Raw genomic sequence first — 8,410 nt, forward strand, 5'->3', positions numbered from 1 at the left:
TGACAATCAATTGCACTTGCTTGTTGCTAAGGGTGGCTTGAGTTGTGCTAGGCTGATAGCTTGATGGGCTTAGACCACTTGAGATTGGGATTTCTCTGGATCTATAGCAGCTTGGTTGGACTTGATTGAATGAACCAAGCTTGGCCTAGCTATGTAGCCGCTGGGCCATGAGCATATTTATGCATGATTGAATATTTACATATATTGTAACAAAAATGAAATTCTATGTGTTACATACCATCTATGCCCTTGTTAAGGCACCCTTTCTGGCTAATTTGTTTCAAGGGAGACACATGGGAGTGATGATTTAAAATGTGAATTGTAATCACATTCAAATTTAAGATTTCACTATTCCATTTCAAATGCCCATGCCATAACCTCCTTGCTTTCCATCTACTCCGGCCTCTCGTGTCCTAAAACAATTCCTTCCCTTCCTCCCTCCCTCTCTCTCCATCTCTCTCTCCCTTGCCTCTCCCCACCCTTTCGCTAGCTTCATTCTCTCCCACTCTCTAGGCTCCACTTGCATGTCCTAACTTATCTTTCTTGATCCACCCTCTCCCACTTGCTATCCCCTTACCTTTTTGCTCCTCTATGCTATTCTCTCCTTCTTTAAACCTTCTCTCTATATAGGTGAGGAAGTAGGCCACCTATGATTAGTGCACTTGGGGTGGGGGTGGAAATCATGTCAGGTTGAGTCATATACGAGTCGGGTTAGAAAAATCCTAGATCCGAACTCAACTTGTTTATCAAACAGGTTAGGATGTTAAAAATAAACCTATCATGTCTAGTAAATAGGTAACTTGACCCGACCTGCTTAACTTGTTTAATAAACATTGAGTGGGAGCAGAATGGGGAATAATATTTGGTGGGAGCACTAACTTTTATGTTCTTGAGAATTCAGAGTGGCTCAAGGATGAGCAGGAGTGTATATTCGACGCCATTATCTATGTAAGCTTTGCTTGTAAGCTGTACAACACATGAATTTGGCGATAGCAAGTAATGGGCATACATGAACAGTTGCTTGACATTCATGTGCCTTAAGCCCTTAACTTGAACCTCATGTTCCATTTAAACGGGGTCAGCTGAAGAGATCAAGTGGGATTTTCATTGAGTATATTTGATGATGGACTCTCAACTTGATGCTAATCCTCCAAATCAGTGGCAATTCCTTTGCCAAGGCATTTTCTGGATGAGAGAAGAGCTTTCTATAACACCTGAAAGACTTGTTTGAGGCTAGGGTAACCTACACTGGTAACTCGGCCTAAGCTCAGGCAATTAGGGGACAATCCTTAGAGGTTCTCACAGAACTGGAAAGATTTTATGCAATGAGGAAAGAATCCAAAGTGCAGTCAGTCTGCCATCATTTTGTTTTCTATACATACTGCTGCAATGCCTCCTTTGATTTACTTCTCTTAACCATCTTTCCCAGTTTTATCACATGTCCATATCAAATTCTCTTTTTTGTGTCTGCAATATGTTTTGTTGGGCCCTCATGATTGTTCAATTTTCCAAACCATACAATCTTGCTAGTCTTATTGCTATTTTATACTTTTGTCCCAAGTATCTAGGGTGTTCTCCAGTTGTAAAACAACACAAGGAGTTTCTTCGTTCGACTAGTTTTATTTTGTGTATCCCATCTTGTGCATAGTAAATCCAACATGCAACAAGATAGATAACACTATGGCATCTTCATGTTATCAATATTGACTGGGGCCTCATTTCCATATCTCTAAAATTGCAATCTAAAGGTTCTGCTTTTACTCGATTAACTAGAGGCCATGTGCCTTGATCAAGGTTTTAAATCAGCCGATGGGCCTCATCTATTAGAGAAAGAGAGAGAGAGAGAGAGAGAGAGAGAGAGAGAGAGGCTAGATGAGGTCTTGCTTTTCCTTTTTTTTTTTTTAAATGTTTTTCTTTCTTTGGGCCAGCGGAACCTGTGCCTCTGAGATGGAAAAGCTTGAATTCAACAGACATGCTGGACTCGAGGCTTTCCCATTATATATAGGGTAGTTTTGAAGCCCTCATCTGTGAGGACTTTTCTTCCCTTCTTACCCATTAACAATTATCATCTGTAAAATATGTGACAGGTCATCCACATGGAACAGTAATGAATTCCTCTTATGACTACTGTAAAGAGGTTGTGTAGTTTCGACCCTTGGTGTGAGCACCTCATGATTGAAATCACCACTTCATGCAACACTTTGTTTCCCCATCATCATTTAGAATCTCAGCAATTTCAGTGTTCCTTGTGTGCACACCTTTCAACTTCAGCATCCATCAATTCTTTTTCTTCTTAAAAACAATAAATAGTAACAGTGGTAAAAGATAATACAGTAAATAGCTAACATGTCAGTTAATAATTCATAAAATATTACCATTTTTTGGATGACTTAAAAGAAATCTGGGTGGTGTGTACAGAGCATGCCTATTAAAAAGTAATCTGATGAAGTCCGTTTTCATGTAAAATCACTCAAATCTCATCAAATGAATCACGCATCAATAGATCTGACTGTAAACATTTTAGATAAAAAAGGTTATGATTGCTTCACATCATTTTTGATGTAAAATCAATAATGCATGGATTCTTAATAAAAATGAGAACTGGACCAACTGGTTCTGTTGAGTTGTCTTGTTATGCCCAACCCATTTTACTACATTTCTTAGCATTAAACTGTTCCATTATTCAACCTGATTATATTGTTTAGTGGGAGACCTGAAATATGGTACTTATTGAATTATGTCACATAATACATGTTTTTACTTACACCCTGATTTAAAGTGCGGATAACTCTGATCTTTTCTTTTGTGCAAGTTTGTTTTAAGCCCCAAGGGTGCCAACATTCATGTTTGCTATATCTTCCTTTTGGTGCTGTTGTGAATTAGGGTTCTCCAGTGAAAAATCTGAAACCATCATCCATCTCGGTCAAATTTCTGTTGGCAAAATGTGAGGTTATTGAGATAAGCAAAGAGTCTATATTCTTATTCTTTTTCTTCCATTATAAAACTTTTTTTTTTTCCATTTGTTTTCTTCTAGTTTCTGAACTTCATTTACATAGTATCTCTTTTAAATGATTATTGTGCATCTGTAAGGCTTAGCTCACTGGGGATTGTTTTAAGCATTCTGGCAAAGATAGGTTTGAGGCCAGGCATTCAGACTTTTAATGAGTTGAAACTCCAGCCTCAATATTATGAGTTTTGCATTAACAAAAAGGAAAATATTCTGATGGGAAAAGAAAAAACGTGCTAAAACAGCAAGTGAAAGATATGACTCTTTGGCTGATATTAAATTATAATTTGCTATAAAAGAGTCTGATATTGCATACTCATTATGCTCAGTTCTTGATGTAAATAGATGAGGTTTGCATGCTTTGGTTTGATATCACGATGTTTTGCTGTCTGTGTAAATCTTGAAGTGTACAGCTGCAGACCCTACCATACACGAGACTGGCATTTGGTTTGTGCAACTTTATGCAGATATAGTATTCAAAAAATTATAGTATAATGTGAAACTATAGTATGAAAAGACAGTAAGGCTTGAGGTCTCTAAATGAGCTTGTAAGTGTCAAGTACATGTGTCGCTTTACAGTGTTGCCATACAGCTTGAAGAAGGCTTTTTTCTAGTACCATCATGTGAAATGTGATGAGCCTCTCAAATGTATTTTCAGAAAATGATTTATAGTTTATGAGAAATGTCAACGGATGCCTTGGGGGCATTCATCAAGCGGATCACCCCCATTTATCACTAAAGACATCTTTTGTTCATATACATTAACTAAAGGTAAATGTACTATATTAGTCATCGTTATGTTTCCAAATTTGCTCCTTGAAATATCCTACAATTTCTCCATCTGGATCGCTAACCTCCATAAATTTGCATTCATTCATTTTTTTCATCTTTGTATGTGTGGTCAAGACTCATTTTATTGAAGCATATTGATGGATGTGAAGTTATTAATATTAGAAAATGTTAGGACATGTAGATAATTGTAGAAACTTAGGTTCATCTCCAATTGGATGTTGACATGTCATTTAGGATAACTGGGGTGTTGCTCTTGACGAATGTTATTGGGGCGTTCATTAATGGGACCTAAGTTAAATTTTAAAGGTCATTTTATTGGATATCATAGAATAAATATAGAATATAATATCGTTTTAGGCACTTGAAACTTGGTTGAACATAGCATCTCACTTGAACTTATTATTCCATACTACTAAATTGAATGATCAAGTGGAAATCAGAGATTCATCAAAATGATTTGTTGCTATAATGAAGTCCAGCTTAATGACGTAGACGCCTTAGCTGATAAATACTTTGATTTGATGGATCGGATTCGAAAAGATAAGAAATCAAGCTGATTGCGTCTGATCTTACCTATTTTGACCCTGCCACACTAAAACGAGCATAAATCTCTTATCCGAAGTCAGAATCGCCTATAACATCTCAATTCGGAAAGCTTTTTTCATGCTCTACGTGTCTGACCGCTTTGCCATCACAGCCTAGTTGTAGGGCTAGATTCATTCGTTTGGTAGATCAATGGGAGTTCAGAAGATCCTGGATGAGTTGGAAGTTTTAATTTTTTTATCTGTTTTGTATTTAGAATAAATCTGAATATTTTAGGTAGCTTAGGCGTCAAGTTAGGATTTCTTCTGTTATAAATAAATGCCTTTGGCCAACATTGTAGGCGGTCTATTTTGATATTGAATTAAAACTTTAGAAGAGAGTTTCTTCTTATATTTACTGTTCTTTTTGTTTCATGCGTCTTCTTCCTCTATTTTCATTAAATCGTGGCTTTGGCTCCATCAATTGGTATCAGAGCCCAATCGATCCTTGAACGGAGTTTCTTCTCTGCAGTCGAAATAGCAGATGGTGTTGGTGGCCGCAAGCGGAACCAAACTGCAACTCACGTGACAGCGGCTCCTAAAGAAATCTCGTAGCGAGAGCGGGATTTGATGGTAGAGTGCAAAGATTTGAGGAGACAAGTGAAGGAACTGACTGTGCGTCTTATGCAGTTGAAAAATCGAGATGCGAGATCCAAGGTGGAACCAAAAGACCGTAGATTTGAGGGAGAAGCTTTAGATTTTGAGAACCCCTTCCATAGAGGTACTCTCATTTGCCAGCATGAAGATCGAGGTGATTCGTTCGATTGACCAATCCACTGATATGATACCATCAAGGTAGATCTGTCTGAGTATTCGGATAGTCTACAATCGGAAGTGTTTATCGATTGGCTGGATCAGATTGAGTGCATCTTCGAGTATAAGGAGTTGTCTGACAATAAAAAGGTGTAGTTTATCATCCTGAAGTTGGTGGAAAGGGCTTCTGCTTAGTGGCAACAGCTAAAGAAGATCAAAGAACGCAGAGGCAAGCTAAACATTCAGCACTGAGAAAAGATGAAGAAGTGGAAGGAGCAATTCTTGCCCTTCAACCATACGCAGTTCTTGTATCAGCGTCTGCAAAATCTTCGACAAGAGGATAGGTCCGTGGACGAATACACGAAAGAGTTCTACTAACTGGTTATTAGAAATGATCTGACGGAGAGCAAGGAACATATGGTTACGAGATACCTTGGTGGACTAAGGTAGCTGATATAAGATGTCTTGAGGCTCCACTCCTTGTGGATGGTCAAAGAGGCTTACTCTTATGCCGTAGTTGCTGAGGAGCAGCAGCGACGAAGATCTGTGTTTAGGTCTGATTCTCTCCTATGGAGCAACCAAGTATCGAAGGATCAGAGGGACATGCAGCGCAACACAATTTCTACCCCTTTTGTTCATATGGCTGTTGATTCGAAGTCCTCAACTAGCTTCGGGCATGTACAGATTGAGTGTAAGAAGTCTGCTGGTCGATTCAGGAAGCAGTTACTGATAGAAGGAGATGAACTATCTGACGAGGATCGAGAGCCTACTTATAATGAAAGAGGTGAAGAGGAGGATGATTCTCAACTGTTCGAAAATAGAGGAGACGCTCTAGTTGCTTGAAAGAGCATGCTTGCTCCCAAAAAGGAGAAAGAAGATTAGAAGTGGACTAATATCTTTTATACCTACTGCACCATTAAAAAAAGGTCCGCAAAGTCATCATCGATGGAAGTAGCTGTGAGAATGTTATCTCTAAGGAGGCTATCATTCAGTTGAACCTGACTACTGAAAAGCATCATTGATTTTATAAGCTATCATGGTTCCAGAAAGGAAGCAAGGTGGTTGTCGATGGTTGCTGTCTTGTTTCATTTTCTATCGGACGGAAGTACTTCAATGAAGTTTGGTGCGACGTCGTTGTCATGGATGCTTGTCATCTGCTTTTGAGGAGGCATTGGCAGTAGTATGATCGCAGCATCACTTATGATGGTTGTCGGAATACCTACTTATTTTGGAAGGATCGTTAGAAGATTATTCTGGCACCGATGAAGCAGGACCTATTTAAACCAAAGCTAGAGATCAAAATCAACCTTTTGATGAAGCACGCTTACTTGAAGGAAACAATGAAGACTTCTAACTTGAGGACAAGTTCTTTCCAATCTGGGGAGGATGACATAGATGCTTTAGTTGGTAAATAAATATCTTGATTTGATAGATCGGGTCCGAAAGAATAAGAAATCAGGTTGATTGCGTCTGACCCTGTTGGTTTTGACTCTGTCGTGCTAAAACGAGCATAAATCTCTCATCTAGAGTTAGAATCCCGTATAAGATCTTAATTTGGAAAGTTCTTTCTATACTGTACATGCTTGACCGTTTTGTTGTCACAGCCCAATTTTAGGGCCAGATTCATTTATTTGACAGGTCAACTGGAGCCCCGAAGATCTTGGACGAGTTGGAAGTTTTAATTTTTTTTATCTATTTTGTATTCGCAATAAATCTGGAATATTCCAGATAGCTGAGGCATCAAGTTAGGGTTTCTCCTGTTATAAATAAAGGCCTTTGGCCAACGTTGTAGGCAGTCTATTTTGATATTGAATTAAAACTCTAGAAGAGAGTTTCTTCTGATATTTGCTGTTCTTTTTATTTCGTGCATTTTCTTCCTCTATTTTCATCAAATCGTGGCCTTGGCTGCATCACTTACATAAGAATGTAAGTATTGTGACTTATATGTTGATAAGCTTGCATGTCTTCCTGCTTCATGTGTCAAGTGGATCAGATGATACAGAATGGTACTTGTAATGTGCTGAGTTGATGGTGCTGTTGCTGCTGCCTCGGCTGTGTTTATTTAAGTTTGTTTAGTTTAATTTCCTAGGGGGCAACAAACCATGAGATAGTCACCTTTGGTGGTACCTTTTATGTTCTGGAAGCCTCTTTCTCAATGTAGTATACATAAAAATCATAAATCTATAGAACTTAGGGCAACAAAGTGAGTATATTTAATGTCTAAAGTATACCTTTATATGTGACTTTTCTAGTATTTGGTTCAACCGGTCAGCAGTCATATTTGGAAATGAGAATGTTGTTCTCATCTTTTGCAGGTCACATCTATCTGATACAAACATTGCTCAACTTGTGCAAAACTCAGATTACAATTGCAGCTTCTCTTGCAAAGTCAGATCAATAGTTATCTTTCCGTGCTTGCACTTAAGTTAATGATATTATAATCCGATCCTCTGGCTTGAATGTCTCAGCAGGCAACTTTACCCTTTGGTAAAGACCATCATAACACAGCAGCTATGTGGGGGCTGATATTTATCTTTTCAACTATGCGAAACAAGTTGAGACAGGGCTTAATGATGAAAGAACCCCACCAACTTTACCCAAGAGGATGCTTCCCTGCATGACCATAACCATACAGCCTCGTCCCATGTATTTGTGGTTGGCTTATGAACTCATTGCGATGGTTTAATATTAATCCTTGGCCTTTTCCATGTGGTTATGGGACCAGCATCTGCAGTGTTTGCAGGAATGTCTTGAGAGTAGCTGTTGGGAGGATGGTGCCTTCAAGTAGTTCTGTGGTGGATTGCAGAGAGCTGTTTCTCATATTCCAGGAGGCCTGTGGTGGCAGCTGACAGAAACTTGTTTCTAATGATGAAGGATCATAACCTCAGACATAAAATTGCAAGGTCAAATGAAGGAGCCTGGCACTCCAGCAGGGCAGTAATTTCTTCAGATGGCTTATAAGTCATAACTAGTCATTATGCATCCAATGTGTTGAACTGAGCAGCTACATTTCAATCGTTCGGCTTATGGTTTTGGGTTGCAACCTGATTCAAATATTCTTCAATTATTGCTTTATGGACTTGATTGATTCAGTGGTGGCTATGGGGCATTTTGGATGGAGTGAGGGGATTGTACCTAATGACCTGTTCCAGTGTTCTAAGCTTTTGCCACGATCTGTTAGCATATTATCTGCAACTTTATTTATAGGCGCATGTACATCATATTGTGAACCTAAATTACCAGTGCTAATGAGGATTATAAGATTTCATTGCATCCA

The 8,410-nt window shown here is 38.7% G+C and overlaps 1 protein-coding gene across 1 annotated transcript in view; it reads left to right on the top strand.

Moving 5' to 3' along the window:
* LOC105046669 (uncharacterized) overlaps positions 1-8,410 on the top strand; it is a 54,472-nt gene extending 46,062 nt beyond the window's left edge. The window contains exon 17 of the mRNA XM_073259813.1: positions 7,449-8,410. The gene's annotated coding sequence lies outside the window, so the exon portion shown is untranslated. The remainder of the gene's footprint in view (positions 1-7,448) is intronic.

This window comes from Elaeis guineensis, chromosome 6, assembly GCF_000442705.2.
Source record: "Elaeis guineensis isolate ETL-2024a chromosome 6, EG11, whole genome shotgun sequence".
NCBI lineage: Eukaryota > Viridiplantae > Streptophyta > Magnoliopsida > Arecales > Arecaceae > Elaeis > Elaeis guineensis.